The sequence below is a fragment of the Chlorocebus sabaeus genome, chromosome 21 (genome assembly GCF_047675955.1).
Source record: "Chlorocebus sabaeus isolate Y175 chromosome 21, mChlSab1.0.hap1, whole genome shotgun sequence".
In the NCBI taxonomy this organism is placed as follows: domain Eukaryota; kingdom Metazoa; phylum Chordata; class Mammalia; order Primates; family Cercopithecidae; genus Chlorocebus; species Chlorocebus sabaeus.
Genome location: NC_132924.1, coordinates 89,308,961 through 89,329,345, shown reverse-complemented (window position 1 = coordinate 89,329,345; position 20,385 = coordinate 89,308,961). Strand labels below are relative to the sequence as shown.

General features: G+C 39.7%; 1 long non-coding RNA gene across 1 annotated transcript in view; it reads left to right on the top strand.

Moving 5' to 3' along the window:
• Positions 1-20,385, top strand: part of LOC103226768 (uncharacterized) — an 87,729-nt gene that overhangs the window by 45,611 nt on the left and 21,733 nt on the right. The gene's annotated exons all lie outside the window — the stretch shown is intronic.

The window sequence follows — 20,385 nt, the reverse complement described above, 5'->3', positions numbered from 1 at the left end:
GGAGTGGTTTAAAATAAAATGAAAAAAATTAAGTCATAGCTTTGGAAGAGAATGGTGGTGAAGTGCCCTGTTGTCTTAGCTTGCTTAGCTTCAGGGTAAATCCCCCATCATCTCCAGGGGGAAAAGGTAGCATATGTTCTGGGAGTCAGAGTTTGAGGAAAAAACTGCCATCTAGGAACTTTCTGGTACAGCTAGGGGTACAGAGTGTGGGTGCTGAAGAGAGACGTCATCAGAGGGAGAGGTAAGGAGGGACAGGATCTTTAAGGGTCTAATGTAACAAGGACCTAGGCGATCTTTCCTCCAGAATTCTATCTGAATATTACAGGAAACACTGAGATATTTTTTCTCTCTTTTAAAGAAATTTAATTGTGGTAAAATACACATAATAAAACAGTTGCCATCTTAATAATTTTTAAATGTACAATTCAGTAGTGTTAAGTATATTCATATTGTTGTGCAACCGATCTCCAGAACTCCTTTCATCTTCCAAGACGAACTCTATACCCATTAAACAACTCCCCTTCCAGTCTCCAACTCCCAGCGCGAGCGACACAGAAGACCGGTGATTTCTGCATTTTCAACTGAGGTACTGGGTTCATCTCACTGGGGAGTGCCAGACGATCGGTGCTGGTCAGCTGCTGCAGCCCGACCAGCGAGAGCTGAAGCAGGGCGAGGCATTGCCTCACCTGGGAAGCGCAAGGGGGAAGGGAATCCCTTTTCCTAGCCAGGGGAACTGAGACACACAACACCTGGAAAATCGGGTAACTCCCACCCCAATACTGCGCTTTAAGCAAACAGGCACACCAGGAGATCATATCCCACACCTGGCCGGGAGGGTCCCACACCCACGGAGCCTCCCTCATTGCTAGCACAGCAGTCTGTGATCTACCGGCAAGGCAGCGGCGAGGCTGGGGGAGGGGTGCCCGCCATTGCTGAGGCTTAAGTAGGTAAACAAAGCCTCTGGGAAGCTCGAACTGGGTGGAGCTCACAGCAGCTCAAGGAAACCTGCCTGTCTCTGTAGACTCCACCTCTGGGGACAGGGCACAGTAAACAATAACAAACGCAGCAGAAAGCTCTGCAGACGCAAACGACTCTGTCTGACAGCTTTGAAGAGAGCAGTGGATCTCCCAACACAGAGGTTGAGATCTGAGAAGGGACAGACTCCCTGCTCAAGTGGATCCCTGACCCCTGAGTAGCCTAACTGGGAGACATCCCCCACTAGGGGCAGTCTGACACCCCACACCTCACAGGGTGGAGTACACCCCTGAGAGGAAGCTTCCAAAGCAAGAAACAGACAGGTACACTCGCTGTTCAGAAATATTCTATCTTCTGCAGCCTCTGCTGCTGATACCCAGGCAAACAGGGTCTGGAGTGGACCTCAAGCAATCTCCAACAGACCTACAGCTGAGGGTCCTGACTGTTAGAAGGAAAACTATCAAACAGGAAGGACACCTACACCAAAACCCCATCAGTACATCACCATCATCAAAGACCAGAGGCAGATAAAACCACAAAGATGGGGAAAAAGCAGGGCAGAAAAGCTGGAAATTCAAAAAATAAGAGCGCATCTCCCCCGGCAAAGGAGCGCAGCTCATCGCCAGCAACGGATCAAAGCTGGACGGAGAATGACTTTGACGAGATGAGAGAAGAAGGCTTCAGTCCATCAAATTTCTCAGAGCTAAAGGAGGAATTACGTACCCAGCGCAAAGAAACTAAAAATCTTGAAAAAAAAGTGGAAGAATTGATGGCTAGAGTAATTAATGCAGAGAAGGTCATAAACGAAATGAAAGAGATGAAAACCATGACACAAGAAATACGTGACAAATGCACAAGCTTCAGTAACCGACTCGATCAACTGGAAGAAAGAATGTCAGCGATTGAGGATCAAATGAATGAAATGAAGCGAGAAGAGAAACCAAAAGAAAAAAGAAGAAAAAGAAATGAACAAAGCCTGCAAGAAGTATGGGATTATGTAAAAAGACCAAATCTACATCTGATTGGGGTGCCTGAAAGTGAGGGGGAAAATGGAACCAAGCTGGAAAACACTCTTCAGGATATCATCCAGGAGAACTTCCCCAACCTAGTAGGGTAGGCCAACATTCAAATCCAGGAAATACAGAGAACGCCACAAAGATACTCCTCGAGAAGAGGAACTCCAAGACACATAATTGCCAGATTCACCAAAGTTGAAATGAAGGAAAAAATGTTAAGGGCAGCCAGAGAGAAAGGTCGGGTTACCCACAAAGGGAAGCCCATCAGACTAAGAGCAGATCTCTCAGCAGAAACTCTTCAAGCCAGAAGAGAGTGGGGGCCAATATTCAACATTCTTAAAGAAAAGAATTTTAAACCCAGAATTTTATATCCAGCCAAACTAAGTTTCATAAGTGAAGGAGAAATAAAATCCTTTACAGATAAGCAAATGCTTAGAGATTTTGTCACCACTAGGCCTGCCTTACAAGAGACCCTGAAGGAAGCACTAAACATGGAAAGGAACAACCGGTACCAGCCATTGCAAAAACATGCCAAAATGTAAAGACCATCAAGGCTAGGAAGAAACTGCATCAACTAACGAGCAAAATAATCAGTTAATATCATAATGGCAGGATCAAGTTCACACATAACAATCTTAACCTTAAATGTAAATGGACTAAATGCTCCAATTAAAAGACACAGACTGGCAAACTGGATAAAGAGTCAAGACCCATCAGTCTGCTGTATTCAGGAGACCCATCTCACACGCAGAGACATACATAGGCTCAAAATAAAGGGATGGAGGAAGATTTACCAAGCAAATGGAGAACAAAAAAAAGCGGGAGTTGCAATACTAGTCTCTGATAAAATAGACTTTAAACCATCAAAGATCAAGAGAGACAAAGAAGGCCATTACATAATGGTAAAGGGATCAATTCAACAGGAAGAGCTAACTATCCTAAATATATATGCACCCAATACAGGAGCACCCAGATTCATAAAGCAAGTCCTTAGAGACTTACAAAGAGACTTAGACTCCCATACAATAATAATGGGAGACTTCAACACTCCACTGTCAACATTAGACAGATCAACGAGACAGAAAGTTAACAAGGATATCCAGGAATTGAACTCATCTCTGCAGCAAGCAGACCTAATAGACATCTATAGAACTCTCCACCCCAAATCAACAGAATATACATTCTTCTCAGCACCACATCGTATTTACTCCAAAATTGACCACGTAATTGGAAGTAAAGCACTCCTCAGCAAATGTACAAGAACAGAAATTATAACAAACTGTCTCTCAGACCACAGTGCAATCAAACTAGAACTCAGGACTAAGAAACTCAATCAAAACCGCTCAACTACATGGAGACTGAACAACCTGCTCCTGAATGACTACTGGGTACATAACGAAATGAAGGCAGAAATAAAGATGTTCTTTGAAACCAATGAGAACAAAGATACAACATACCAGAATCTCTGGGACACATTTAAAGCAGTGTGTAGAGGGAAATTTATAGCACTAAATGCCCACAAGAGAAAGCAGGAAAGATCTAAAATTGACACTCTAACATTGCAATTAAAAGAACTAGAGAAGCAATAGCAAACACATTCGAAAGCTAGCAGAAGGCAAGAAAGAACTAAGATCAGAGCAGAACTGAAGGAGATAGAGACACAAAAAACCCTCCAAAAAATCAATGAATCCAGGAGTTGGTTTTTTGAAAAGATCAACAAAATTGACAGACCACTAGCAAGACTAATAAAGAAGAAAAGAGAGAAGAATCAAATCGACGCAATTAAAAATGATAAAGGGGATATCACCACCGACCCCACAGAAATACAAATTACCATCAGAGAATACTATAAACACCTCTACGCAAATAAACTGGAAAATCTAGAAGAAATGGATAATTTCCTGGACACTTACACTCTTCCAAGACTAAACCAGGAAGAAGTTGAATCCCTGAATAGACCAATAGCAGGCTCTGAAATTGAGGCAATAATTAATAGCCTACCAACCAAAAAAAGTCCAGGACCAGATGGATTCACAGCTGAATTCTACCAGAGGTACAAGGAGGAGTTGGTACCATTCCTTCTGAAACTATTCCAATCAATAGAAAAAGAGGGAATCCTCCCTAACTCATTTTATGAGGCCAAAATCATCCTGATACCAAAGCCTCGCAGAGACACAACAAAAAAAGAGAATTTTACACCAATATCCCTGATGAACATCGATGCAAAAATCCTCAATAAAATACTGGCAAACCGGATTCAGCAACACATCAAAAAGCTTATCCACCATGATCAAGTGGGCTTCATCCCTGGGATGAAAGGCTGGTCCAACATTCGAAAATCAATAAACATAATCCAGCATATAAACAGAACCAAAGACAAGAACCACATCATTATCTCAATAGATGCAGAAAAGGCTTTTGACAAAATTCAACAGCCCTTCATGCTAAAAATGCTCAATAAATTCGGTATTGATGGAACGTACCTCAAAATAATAAGAGCTATTTATGACAAACCCACAGCCAATATCATACTGAATGGGCAAAAACTGGAAAAATTCCCTTTGAAAACTGGCACAAGACAGGGATGCCCTCTCTCACCACTCCTATTCAACATAGTGTTGGAAGTTCTGGCTAGGTCAATCAGGCAAGAGAAAGAAATCAAGGGGATTCAGTTAGGAAAAGAAGAAGTCAAATTGTCCCTGTTTGCAGATGACATGATTGTATATTTAGAAAACCCCATTGTCTCAGCCCAAAATCTCCTTAAGCTGATAAGCAACTTCAGCAAAGTCTCAGGATACAAAATTAATGTGCAAAAATCACAAGCATTCTTATACACCAGTAACAGACAAACAGAGAGCCAAATCAGGAATGAACTTCCATTCACAATTGCTTCAAAGAGAATAAAATACCTAGGAATCCAACTTACAAGGGATGTAAAGGACCTCTTCAAGGAGAACTACAAACCACTGCTCAGCGAAATAAAAGAGGACACAAACAAATGGAAGAACATACCATGCTCATGGATAGGAAGAATCCATATCGTGAAAATGGCCATACTGCCCAAGGTAATTTATAGATTCAATGCCATCCCCATCAAGCTACCAATGAGCTTCTTCACAGAATTGGATAAAACTGCTTTAAGGTTCATATGGAACCAAAAAAGAGCCCGCATCTCCAAGACAATCCTAAGTCAAAAGAACAAAGCTGGAGGCATCACGCTACCTGACTTCAAACTATACTACAAGGCTACAGTAACCAAAACAGCATGGTACTGGTACCAAAACAGAGATATAGACCAATGGAACAGAACAGAGCCCTCAGAAATAATACCACACATCTACAGCCATCTGATCTTTGACAAACCTGAGAGAAACAAGAAATGGGGAAAGGATTCCCTATTTAATAAATGGTGCTGGGAAAATTGGCTAGCCATAAGTAGAGAGCTGAAACTGGATCCTTTCCTTACTCCTTATACAAAAATTAATTCAAGATGGATTAGAGACTTAAATGTTAGACCTAATACCATAAAAATCCTAGAGGAAAACCTAGGTAGTACCATTCAGGACATAGGCACGGGCAAAGACTTCATGTCTAAAACACCAAAAGCAACAGCAGCAAAAGTCAAAATTGACAAATGGGATCTCATTAAACTAAAGAGCTTCTGCACAGCAAAAGAAACTACCATCAGAGTGAACAGGCAACCTACAGAATGGGAGAAAATTTTTGCAATCTACTCATCTGACAAAGGGCTAATATCCAGAACCTACAAAGAACTCAAACAAATTTACAAGAAAAAAACAAACAACCCCATCAAAAAGTGGGCAAAGGATATGAACAGACATTTCTCAAAAGAAGACATTCATACAGCCAACAGACACATGAAAAAATGCTCATCATCACTGGCCATCAGAGAAATGCAAATCAAAACCACAATGGGATACCATCTCACACCAGTTAGAATGGCGATCATTAAAAAGTCAGGAAACAACAGGTGCTGGAGAGGATGTGGAGAAATAGGAACACTTTTACACTGTTGGTGGGATTGTAAACTAGTTCAACCATTATGGAAAACAGTATGGCGATTCCTCAAGGATCTAGAACTAGATGTACCATATGACCCAGCGATCCCATTACTGGGTATATACCCAAAGGATTATAAATTATGCTGCTATAAAGACACATGCACACGTATGTTTATTGCAGCACTATTCACAATAGCAAAGACTTGGAATCAACCCAAATGTCCATCAGTGACAGATTGGATTAAGAAAATGTGGCACATATACACCATGGAATACTATGCAGCCATAAAAAAGGATGAGTTTGTGTCCTTTGTAGGGACATGGATGCAGCTGGAAACCATCATTCTTAGCAAACTATCACAAGAACAGAAAACCAAACACCGCATGTTCTCACTCATAGGTGGGAACTGAACAATGAGATCACTTGGACTCGGGAAGGGGAACATCACACACCAGGGTCTATCATGGGGAGCGGGGAGGGGGGAGGGATTGCACTGGGAGTTATACCTGATGTAAATGATGAGTTGATAGGTGCAGCACACCATCATGGCACAAGTATACATATGTAACAAACCTGCACATTATGCACATGTACCCTACAACTTAAAGTATAATAATAATAAATAAATTAAAAAACAAACAAACAAACAAACAAAAAACAAACAAACAAAAAAACTCCCCTTTCCCGTTTCCTCCCAGCCTCTGGAAACCACCCTTCTGCTTTCTGTTTCTATAAATTGATTCCTCTATGTACTTCATATAAGTGGGATCATAGAGTATTTGTCCATAAAGCCAACCTCTCCAAGCTGCCTGATCTCAATGCATTCCATAAGAACATTATAAAATCTGTCATTATTTGTCTTATTCTAAATATAGTTGATGTAAAGAAATGACTGAGTACTATTGATATCCATTCTATTCTAAATTTTAATCAGAAAATATTTGTGAGAATTTAAACAAGATAGTTTGTTCCCAGAATTTTATCTCTTTTGTGTCTTTTGCCCTAGTGACAAACATGCAAGACTTGTTTCATTTATGACCTTGTATGGTAGGCCCTTTGGTATGGATTAATTTGTTTAATGAGATGTTTAAGAAAGACAGCTGGTTAACAAATTATTTCCTCTCATGTATTTCCAAATTTGCATTACTTAAACGATGGCCTTGGAAAAAGGTCCTCATGAGTTTGAGATTTTTCTAGTGAATGTCAAAAGAAATCTTGTTTATGGCCTGATTCTTCAAAGACACAGTATCTTTTCATTTAGTATGCATCATTTTCAATATGATTTTCATGGCTGTAAAGGGGAAGCACATTCTTTTCGTATATTAATACAGGCACCAAGATAGAAACTGTCTGAGAAAGGTGTGTGAATGTCTGTTTTGTTTTCTAGTGTTTCATAGTGTGAAACTTTGACTCACATTATTAGTTAAGCCTTTGTATAATGACAGAAACTCACCTTTTGCCAAAATTATTTAATTGTATATTGTTCACGCCTTAATTATTTGATGAATGGATAAGGGTAACTACAAGCAATACTGTGAAATGGAATTTTGGGGGCATCTTGCTTACTCTTTGTGTCTTACCCCTCAACTAGCATTCTTGTACCTTATGATTTTTGCTTCCACCCCAAACACACTCTTCCCAGCTGTACTCCACAGCATACATTGTACCTATGATGGTACAATGCCATCAGCCCTTCCACTTTTAGGAATAGTTCCATTACAGGCACTGTCTGATGCCAGGAACCTGCCAGGGCAGAAACACATATGTTGAATGTAAACGTTTGATAGTTGTTTAATGTGTTATTCCTCTAAGTGTATCTATATTTTTGTATAATAATACTTGGAAAGGAAATACATACCTCATTCTAACAGGGAACTTGCTACCTGAAATGAGGATATATTTTTGCCAGGAAGCAATTTTACTTATAACATTATAAAGTCAACAAATAATTGCATGTATAGGACTAACTGTGTGTGATGCTTTAAGAAACTTGGTTAAATGACATTAGAAAGGGACTCAGAAATTAGTATGTAATACATCTACTTAGGACTGAAAAATAATTAGAAAGAAAAAATCAAGTTACAAGTACTTCTATACCTTCTCCCTCTGACCACGCCTGTAAGAGAAGTCTGAATTTGTTAGCTTGATCTTTGTAATTTCTAAGAGATATGTTGAATATGCCATCTTGGTTCCTCGCTTTCTGTGCCATAAGATCAGAGAATGGGGAAAGGGAAGCAAGGAAGGGGTATTTGCACTAGAAGGATTTATTCAAGGGGGAAAAAAGAAAGACTTGACGAGAAAGCAAAAGAATGGAGAGAAAGGTGAGGAACTATACAAATTTTGTTTGGAGGCTGAATTTAGTGGGAATTAAGAGGAAAAGGGGGAGACTATGAGATTTAAGACAGATGCAGGGATCAGGTTCCAAGATGGCCAAATAGGAACAGCTCCAGGATACAGCTCCCAGCGTGAGTGATGCAGAAGACGGGTGATTTCTGCATTTTCAGCTGAGGTACTGGGTTCATCTCACTGGGGTGTGTTGGACAGTGGGTGCAGGACAGTTGGTACAGTCCACCAAGCAAGAGCCAAAGCAGGGCAAGGCATCGCCTCACCCAGGAAGTGCAAGGGGTAAGGGAATTCCCTTTCCTAGCCAAGGGAAATCATTGCACACAGCACCTGGAAAATCGGGTCACTCCCTCCCTAATACTGCACTTTTCCAAGGGCCTTAGCAAATGGCATACCAGGAGATTATATCCTGTGCCTGGCTCGGAGGGGCCCACGCCCACAGAGCCTCCCTCATTGCCAGCACAGCAGTCTGAGATCTAACTGCAAGGTGGCAGTGAGGCTGGGGGAGGGGCGCCCGCCATTGCTGAGGCTTGAGTAGATAAACAAAGCTGCTGGGAAGCTTGAACTGGGTGGAGCACAGTGCAGCTCAAGGAGGCCTGCCTGCCTCTGTAGACTCCACCTCTGGGGACAGCGCATAGCCAAACAAAAGGCAGCAGAAACCTCTGCAGATTTAAATGTCCCTGCCTGACAGCTTTGAAGAGAATAGTGGTTCTCCCAGCATAGAGTTTGAGATCTGAGAATGGACAGACTGCCTCCTCAAGTGGGTCCCTGACCTGCAAGTAGCTGAACTGGGAGGCAGCCCCCAGTAGTGGCAGACTGACAACTCACACAGCTGGGTACCCCTCTGAGACAAAGCTTCTAGAGGAACGATAAGGCAGCAACATTTGCTATTTAGCAATATTCACTCTTCTGCAACCTCTGCTGCTGATACTCAGGCAAACAGGGTCTGGAGTGGACCTCCAGCAAACTCCAACAGACCTACAGCTGAGGGTCCTGACTGTTAGAAGGAAAACTAACAAACAGAAAGGACATCCACACCAAAACCCCTTCTGTACATCACCATCATCAAAGACCAAAGGTAGATAAGACCGCAAAGATGGGGAAAAAACAGAGCAGAAAAGCTGAAAATTCTAAAAATTTAGAGCGCCTGTCCTCCTCCAAAGGGACGCAGCTCCTCACCAGCAACAGAATAAAGCTGGACAAAGAATGACTTTGATGAGTTGAGAGAAGTCTTCAGATGATCAAACTTCTTCAAGCTAAAGGAGGAAGTTCGAACCCATTGCAAATAAGCTAAAAACCTTGAAAAAAGATTAGATGAATGGCTAACTAGAATAACCAATGTAGAGAAGTCCTTAAATGACCTGATGGAGCTGAAAACCATGGCATGAGAACTACGTGACGCATGCACAAGCTTCAGTAACCGATTTGATCAGTTGAAAGAAAGGATATCAGTGATTGAAGATCAAATGAATGAAATGAAGCGAGAAGAGAAGTTTAGAGAAAAAAGAGTAAAAGAAATGAACAAAGCCTCCAAGAAATATGGCACTATGTGAAAAGACCAAATCTACGTCTGACTGGTGTACCTAAAAGTGACAGGAAGAATGGAACCAAGTTGGAAAACACTCTGCAGGGTATTATCCAGGAGAACTTCCCCAACCTCGCAAGGCAGGCCAACATTCAAATTCAGGAAATACAGAGAATGCCACAAAGATACTCCTCGAGAAGAGCAACTCCAAGAAACACAATTGTCAGATTCACCAAAGTTGAAATGAAGGAAAAAATGTTAAGGGCAGCCAGAGAGAAAGGTCGGGTTACCCACAAAGGGAAGCCCAGCAGACTAACAGCGGATCTCTCAGCAGAAACCCTCCAAGCCAGAAGAGAGTGGGAGCCAATATTCAACATTTTTAAAGAACAGAATTTTCAACCCAGAATTTCATATCCAGCCAAACTAAGTTTCATAAGTGAAGGAGAAATAAAATCCTTTATAGACAAGCAAATGCTGAGAGATTTTGTCACCACCAGGCCTGCCTTACAAGAGCTCCTGAAGGAATCACTAAACATGGAAAGGAACAACTGGTACCAGCCATTGCAAAAACACGCTAAATGTAAATACCATCGATGCTAGGGAGAAACTGCATCAACTAATGAGCAAAATAACCAGCTAACATCATAATGACAGGATCGAATTCACACATAACAATATTAACCTTAAATGTAAATAGACTAAATGCTCCAATTAAAAGACACAGCCTGGCAAATTGGATAAAGAGTCAAGACCCATCAGTGTGCTGTATTCAGGAGACCCATCTCACATGCAGAGACACACATAGGCTCAAAATAAAGGGATGAAGGAAGATCTACCAAGCAAATGGAAAACCAAAAAAGCAGGGGTTGCAATCCTAGTCTCTGATAAAGCAGACTTTAAACCAACAAAGATCAAAAGAGACAAAGAAGGCCATTACATAATGCTAAAGGCATCAATTCAACAAGAAGAGCTAACTATCCTAAATATATATGCACCCAATACAGGAGCACCCAGATTCATAAAGCAAGTCCTTGGAGACTTACAAAGAGACTTAGACTTACACACAATAATAATGGGAGACTTTAACACCCCTCTGTCAACACTAGACAGATCAACAAGACAGAAAGTTAACAAGGATATCCAGGAATTGAACTCAACTCTGCACCAAGTGGACCTAATACACATCTACAGAACTCTCCACCCCAAATCAACAGAATATACATTCTTCTCAGCACATCACACTTATTCTAAAATTGACTGCATAGTTGGAAGTGAAGCACTCCTCAGTAAATGTAAAAGAACAGAAATTATAACAAACTGTCTCTCAGACCACAGTGCAATCAAACTAGAACTCAGGATTAAGAAACTCACTCAAAACTGCTCAACTACATGGAAACTGAACAACCTGCTCCTGAATGACTACTGGGTACATAACGAAATGAAGGCAGAAATAAAGATGTTCTTTGAAACCAATGAGAACAAAGATACAACATACCAGAATCTCTGGGACACATTTAAAGCAGTGTGTAGAGGGAAATTTATAGCACTAAATGCCCACAAGAGAAAACAGGAAAGATTAAAATTGACACCCTAACATCACAATTAAAAGAACTAGAGAAACAAGGGCAAACACATTCAAAAGCTAGCAGAAGGCAAGAAAGAACTAAGATCAGAGCAGAACTGAAGGAGATAGAGACACAAAAAACCCTTCAAAAAATCAATGAATCTAGGAGCTGGTTTTTCGAAAAGATCAACAAAATTGATAGACTGTTAGCAAGACTAATAAAGAAGAAAAGAGAGAAGAATCAAATAGATGCAATAAAAAATTATAAAGGGGATATCACCATTGACCCCACAGAAATACAAACTACCATCAGAGAATACTATAAACACCTCTATGCAAATAAACTAGAAAACCTAGAAGAAATGGATAAATTCCTGGACACATACACTCTCCCAAGACTAAACCAGGAAGAAGTTGAATCCCTGAATAGACCAATAACAGGCTCTGAAATTGAGGCAATAATTAACAGCCTACCAACCAAAAAAAAGTCCAGGACCAGCCGAATTCTACCAGAAGTACAAGGAGGAGCTGGTACCATTCCTTCTGAAACTGTTCCAACCAATAGAAAAAAAGAGAATCCTCCCTAACTCATTTTATGAGGCCAGCATCATCCTGATTCCAAAGCCTGGCAGAGACACAACATAAAAAGAGAATTTTAGACCAATATCCCTGATGAACATGGATGCAAAAATCCTCAATAAAATACTGACAAACCAAATCTAGCAGCACATCAAAAAGCTTATCCACCATGATCAAGTGGGCTTCATCCCTGGGATGAAAGGCTGGTTCAACATATGCAAATCAATAAACGTTATCCAGCATATAAACAAAACCAAACACAAAAACCACATGATTATCTCAATAGATGCAGAAAAGGCCTTTGACAAAATTCAACAACCCTTCGTGCTAAAACTCTCAATAAATTCGGTATTGATGGAACGTATCTCAAAATAATAAGAGCTATTTATGACAAACCCACAGCCAATATCATACTGAATGGGCAAAAACTGGAAGCCTTCCCGCTGAAAACTGGCACAAGACAGGGATGCACTCTCTCATCACTCCTATTCAACATAGTGTTGGAAGTTCTGGCTAGGGCAGTCAGGCAAGAGAAATAAATAAAGCGTATTCGGTTAGGAAAAGAAGAAGTCAAATTTTCCCTGTTTGCAGATGACATGATTGTATATTTAGAAAACCCCATCATCTCAGCCCAAAATCTCCTTAAGCTGATAAGCAACTTCAGCAAAGTCTCAGGATACAAAATCAATGTGCAAAAATCACAAGCATTCTTATACACCAGTAAGAGACAAACAGAGAGCCAAATCATGAATGAACTCCCATTCACAATAGCTTCATAGAGAATAAAATACCTAGGAATCCAACTTACAAGGGATGTAAAGGACCTCTTCAAGGAGAACTACAAACCACTGCTCAGCGAAATAAAAGAGGACACAAACAAATGGAAGAACATACCATGCTCATGCATAGGAAAAATCAATATTGTGAAAATGGCCATACTGCCCAAGGTAATTTATAGATTCAATGCCATCTCCATTAAGCTACCAATGACTTTCTTCACAGAATTGGAAAAAACTGCTTTAAAGTTCATATGGAACCAAAAAAGACCCTGCATTGCCAAGACAATCCTAAGCCAAAAGAACAAAGCTGGAGGCCTCATGCTACCTGACTTCAAACTATACTACATGGCTACAGTAACCAAAACAGCATGGTACTGGTACCAAAACAGAGATATAGACCAAAGGAACAGAACAGAGCCCTCAGAAATAATACCACACATCTACAGCCATCTGATCTTTGACAAACCAGACAAAAAAACAAGAAGTGGGGAAAGGATTCCCTATTTAATAGATGGTGCTGAGAAAATTGGCTAGCCATAAGTAGAAAGCTGAAACTGGATCCTTTCCTTACTCCTTATACAAAAATTAATTCAAGATGGATTAGAGACTTAAATGTTAGACCTAAAACCATAAAATCCCTAGAAGAAAACCTAGGTAATACCATTCAGGACCTAGGCATGGGCAAGGACTTCATGTCTAAAACACCAAAAGCAATGGCAACAAAAGCCAAAATTGACAAATGGGATCTCATTAAACTAAAGAGGTCCTGCACAGCAAAAGAAACTACCATCAGAGTGAACAGGCAACCTACGGAATGGGAGAAAATTTTTGCAATCTACTCATCTGACAAAGGGCTAATATCCAGAACCTATAAAGAACTCAATCAAATTTACAAGAAAAAAACAAACAACCCCATCAAAAAGTGGGCAAAGGATACGAACAGACACTTCTCAGAAGAAGACATTTATGCAGCCAACAGACACATGAAAAAATGCTCATCATCACTGGCGATCAGAGAAATGCAAACCAAAACCAAAATGAGATACCATCTCATACCAGTTAGAATGGCAGTCATTAAAAAGTCAGGAAACAACAGGTGCTGGAGAGGATGTGGAGAAATAGGAACACTTTCACACTGTTGATGGGACTGCAAACTAGTTCAACCATTGAAGAAGACAGTGTGGCGATTCTTCAAGGATCTAGAACTAGAAATACCATTTGACCCAGCCATCCCATTACTGGGTATATACCCAAAGGATTATAAATCATGCTGCTATAAAGTCACATGCACACGTATGTTTATCACGGCACTATTCACAATAGCAAAGACTTGGAACCAACCCAAATGTCCATCAATGACAGACTGAATTAAGAAAATGTGGCACATATACACTATGGAATACCATGCAGCCATTAAAAAGGATGAGTTCATGTCCTTTGTAGGGACATGGATGCAGCTGGAAACCGTCATTCTCAGTAAAGTATCACAAGGACAAAAAAACCAAACACTGCATGTTCTCACTCATAGGTGGGAATTGAACAATGAGAACACTTGGACACAGGAAGGGGAACATCACTCACTGGGGCCTGTCGTGGGGGAGGGGGAGTGGGGAGGGGATAGCATTAGGAGATATACCTAATGTAAATGATGAGTTAATGGGTGCAGCACACCAACATGGCACATGTATACATATGTAACAAACCTGCACGTTGTGCACATGTACCCTAAAAAGTATAATAATAAATAATTAATTAATTTTTAAAAATGATGGATGCAGGGTGTGGGAGACATGGAAAGGAATGTGATAAATGGAATTTTAAGAAGTGTTTCTGTAGGCAACGATTGGACAACCTTTAATATTTTTCAAAAATGCAAACAAATATTGAAATTTCTTTGTGTAACTGCATCTTGTTTTGTTTCGTTTGTGTTTTTTGATTTTGTATTCTTCATCTCCAACTCAGAATCAGCCACATGTCCAAAAATTCACGTGTGCTCTTGGTGAATAATGGTACTTTGAAACTGAGATCCGTGTTCCAGATGTGCTTATGCTACTGGAGTGTCCTTGCTTCTTGCTCCTTCAGCATATGCCTATGCTCGGTATTGTAGTGTGCCATAATAAAAGGATGATGCAAGGTACTTAAACTTGTCTTTTGGCTTTGGCATAATGTAGAGTGAGGAAAGGAGAAGTTGTTTTAAATATATGACTTCAGTATGCTGTTTATTTGTATCTTTCTATAGCTGTGCTGTCCAAAATGGCAGCCACAGCCACATATGGCTATCTAGATTTAAAATAAAAGTTCAGTCCCTCAGTTATACTAGCCATTTTCTAAGTACTCAGTTATGACATGTGGCAAGAGGCTACTGTACTGGGTAGAGAGTAATATAATATTTCCATCATCAGAGAAAGCTCTATTGCATAGCACATTTCAACAGAATGCTGCCTCGTAAAGCAGACAAGTATGTTTATTGGGAATTGTGTTTGTTCAGCTGGTCTTTGGAAATCCACAGGTATAGAATTATCACCCAACCAGAGCCTTACTTCAATAGACACTGATGTGTATCCTCTTTTGTCACATTGGCTATTTTTCCCATTCATATGACATACTATATAGATTACTGCTTTGTTCCTGTGAAATATTCCTGGGGTTTTAAAGACCCTAATAATTTGAATGACTTCCACTTATTGCAGACTTCACTATGTTCTAGTCTCTGTGAGAAGCACTTTATTTGCATTATCTCACTTAATCTTTATAACGACTTTATGTTTTAGATTTAATTGGTATTTTATTTAATCTTTACCTCATTTGTAACAACTTATAACAACTTTATGTCATATGTGCTATTAATATCTCAATTTTACACATGGGAAAAGCAGCACGGAGAAGCTAGGTCACTGCTTCACAGTCCCACAATAGGTGAGAAGTGAAGCCAGAATTAATTGTGGAAGAGTAAGGGTAGTGGAAGAATATGTATTTTTGATACTCCCTATGGGAAGTTTTCCAAATACTAAAACTTGGAAAAGCCATTGTTTTACTTTCATGAACAGAAATGCACCACAAAAAATTACACAGGAATTAGTCACACCTATTTAGATTTCAGTTATGTATCATGTCTTAGTCACACAAATTCCTGATCTAGGAGTGTTTGTGGAAAAATGTTTATGCCCCCCTCCCTCCTTCACCTCTCTCAGATGCCAAACTTCCTTTCAAATTCCCAGCTTCTCAATAACAGAGTGTCTTCCTAATTCTGGCTCAGCATCACTTTCCACACCTAGGACCCCATCACACATTCTTTACTCTTTTAACAGTATAATAAAAAACGTTTTTTTAAAAGATAATTTACATGTTAATATCTCACACTAAATATGCACATCCATGTTTTAAAATTGTTTATTCTAAATGGAAGATTTTCTTGGGCAAATGTATATATTCTTTCCTTCCGAAGGTTTCACATTTTTTATTGGCATGTATTGATTTTACTTTTTGCATTGACTGTTCCTCTACCATTACACTGTCTTGTACTCCTTAGCATTTTATAAAAAGTATTTCAATGGTTTCTGAGCTCTTACATTTAACAGTGGAGTAGAGGTTTTCTTTCCTAAGGAAGTGACCCATCCGGGCTGGGTTCAGTGGCTCATGCCTGTAATCCCAGCACTCTCGGAGGCCGAGGCGGGCAGATCACAAGGTCAGGAGATCGAGACCATCCTGGGTAACACGGTGAAACCTCATCACTGCTAAAAAATAGCTGGGCGTGGTGGCGGGCGCCTGTAGTCCCAGCTACTCGGGAGACTGAGGCAGGAGAATGGCGTGAACCTGGGAGGCGGAGCTTGCGGTGAGCCGAGATGGCGCCACTGCACTCCAGCCTGGGCGACAGAGGGAGACTCCGCCTCAAAAACAAAACAAACAAACAAAAAAAGAGAAGTGACCCAATCCGTGAGGAAACATGGTGGTCAGAGTCCTGAAGCACAGCGCTCAGAACCACTTTCTTGCTGTTTTCTACCCTTCAAATACTGCACTCTCTCCCTATCATTAAATCTGCCTTTGTGGCATCACCAGCTCAGGCTTCATCAGCCCTATTTGGAAACAGATTAGAATGAACTGACTGCCAAAAGCTCCTTCAGATCTATATTTGTAATACAGATTAACATCTGAAAAACATATTTTGCCCAGCAAAGGCAAGCATCACAATATTATTGTGACATACTTTTTCTTAGGTGTTGAAGAAAAAAAGTTTTAAGAGATCCAGAAAGATATTTATAAAAAGAATTTAATAAAATTTCAGAGAATACTAAAAAAAATTAGGTATAGTTAGAAATAAAAGTAAAAGAACAAAGATTTTACTGTGGCCTTTGGCCTCAACTAAAAAAAAATGAACTTGTCCTCTTTAAAATGCTCTTCACTTATGATATAGTCGTCATATAAAAGAAGAAAAAGTCTGCAGGGAGATTCTGTAGGTTCAAATCACCGAACTCCATATTTAGAGACAAAAATAGAAGAACCCCAATGATTCCAACATGAACCAGAAGTACAATAGTTTTGGAATCACCCAAATTTCCTTTGATATTCAGCTACAAGGAGATCTGAAAGAATTTTCCAATCTTACTTATTTTGGAGCTGCAGCTGGATAATTATCCACATGCGGCAGAAACAGGAAGGCCTCATTTCCTCAACATTTTCCCACTCTGCTCTTTAAAGGGAGTGTGAAAAAATTTTTATAAAAGGATGGGATTCCCTGGGTTTCCTAGTAGTTGAAATGAGTTAGTCTACACTAAAGTGTTACGCTTCTCCCCTCTGGGTAGAGTATCTGTTTCTGTTAACTCAGTTTTCTTTTTTTAATTTAAAGAAATTCTTGGCAATTACTTATCAAGTAAGCATATTAATAGGTAAAATGTAGTAGATTATTACGAGACTCACCGTAGGTCCATTATTAGCTATTGAAAGACTCGAGGGAAAAAGCGACCTTAAACGGAAAAATTAATCGACAATGACCCTCTGTTTAGAAGTGGATTTCTACTTTAAAGTAGCATCACCTAACTTAGGATCATTTATGACTTGTTTTTCATTTTACTTCTTTGCGTTTTCAACTTTGCAAATGATGAATTTTTGATACTTGTGTGACAAAAAAGGAGGAAGAACAAGAAAATAAAGCATTTGCCTAATCCAATTTCCTCATGAGTCAAGGAGGTCAGGAGCTAACCCAAGGGTCTTCAGTCCGGTCTTCAATACATCATTCTCTCTCATAGATATGTTTTTGCCATTTTCATCACCATCTAGATCAGTGTTTTCCAACAGAACTTTCTGTGATGATGGAGATATTCGGTATTTGTGCTGCCCAATAGTCTAACCACTAGTCACATGTGGTTATTGGCTATTGCACATTCTACAATGTAGCTAATTTGACAGAGGAACTGAATTTTAAATTTATTAATTTTTAATTAATTAAGATTTGTATAGTCATGTATAGCTAGTGGCTTCCATACTGGGCAATGCAGACCTAGATTTATCCAAAACAAAAATCAGTCTCGAGTATCTAAAAAGTGTTGTACCACAATTTGTGATTACACAGAACAGCATTTGTTATTTACATATTTATTTAGACACTATAAGATATTAAGGTTCTTACAGGATTTCATGGCTTTACTCTTAACTCCTCCTTAACCAATAGTGTCGCAGCACAATTCTAGTTTACCTTTGACAAGTATGGACTTTGATTTTACATGCCTCAGTATATTCATTTGTAAAATAAAGACTAAAATGAGTGCCTACTTCACAATGGTTTTATGAAAATTCAATGAGTGAACACATCAAATGCTGCCGAAAGTGCCTGGTTCATGGTAAGTACTATGTAAGTGTAACTAGTAAGTTCTATGTAAGTGTAACTAGTATTATTAAAACAAATAGGCATTTGAATTTATGAGTAGAGGCCCTTTAATCATTATTATTATTTCTGGTAGATGCAGTGAGTTTTAAAAAATCATAACAGAGTCAGGGAGAGATAAGGGCTGAACATTGAGAAGTGGCTGAGGTCATGGGGAATGGACTAGGCTATGAATAGAATTCATGCTACTCCCAGAGGGCCAGTGGACATTGTTCCAGGACATATTTTGACATATTTGGCTAGTAGGATGGTTTGCATTTTTTGATGTTAAGGAAAGGGGGTCGGTGGTGATAGGAGAGAAACAGCAGTCTAAATTGCTAGTCGCCAATCAATTTTTCTAAAGTAAGTTTCATGAAGAAAGAGAACATACCGTGTATCATGTATCTCCAGCACCCTGTACATTGCTGATAATCTGCAAATATTCACTGGATGAATAAATAGAAAGGCTTTTAAAAGAAGCGGGACATTGTGGAGAGGGTGGCTTCATGCATTGGTCTGAACGTTGTACTAGATGACCTTTAAGGTCTTCCAACTCTAAGATTACATGATTTCATGTATAAACAACACTTGATATTTTAGTTCCAGCCAAAATGTCTAGATATGAAGCTAAGGTAGTTTCCTAGGACTGAAAGCATTATTTGCTATAGCCACAGAAGAAGTAGTGTTTGATTTAAACAAAATTAACATAAACATGCTAGCTGACTTTAATATGGAATCATGTTTCAGGATCAAAATGCACCAACAGATTCTGGTGTTAGGCAGTTCAGTGTTTTGCTTTTCCTTATCTTTTGGAACTGTCTAAAAAAATAAATTAGATGTTTCTAGTGATCTGAATCAGTTAACAGAAAATTGGTAATGGAAATTTTACTTTGGGATACATTTCACGCTCTTTAATACATGCTTCCTTTATCCATTGCTCTCTGTGAGGAGACATCCAAGCCTCTCGTTTCCTCCGCTACCCTGTGGGACAAACACTTATTTGACAAAAATCTCTTCCACAGTATCTATCATGGCAGGTCTGAATTTAACATGGCTTATGTGGCCTTCCAGGGTCTGAGCTCTGCCAGTCCCTGTGACTTTGTGCACAGGCAGGGCTGTGCTGGGGCACCTTGTGTTTTCTGAATCAGAGTTCCATTCTGGTCACACCTCTGCCACTACACCTGTCACAGTCCCTGTTCTCTTCATTGAGAGCCATGTATTCCCCTCTGCCTTATACCAACATGCCTGACAAATTCCATATCTTCCTGGAACACATCTTTAACCTCCCTTTGTTTTATTGCTCCCATCTACCAGATGTTTCACGGTATGACAACATTTATGACAGTGTCTGGTAGTTGTACATTTTTTTCCTGTATGGGACTGCAATTGTACTGCCAGGCTGTGAATAACTTAATCGGAGGGGACGTGACTTAGTTATGGAACTCAGATGGCCACTCCAGTGAGGATGTCATGAGGGAAGAGATTGGGTCTCTTCTGTTTACTGCTGTAAACCAAGAGCTTTAGAATAATATCTGACTCACTACAGTTGTTATTAAATGAATCTATACATCCAATATCTCTCTAAGAGAGATTTACTGTTTGGTAAATTGACCAAGTGGTTCAGAAGTTCTAGGTTCAGTCCTAGATCTACTGGCAGTCAATTCTTGATCTTAAGAGTTAATCTGGCTATGAAGTTTGTACTGAAATTCGCAAGTGGAAACATT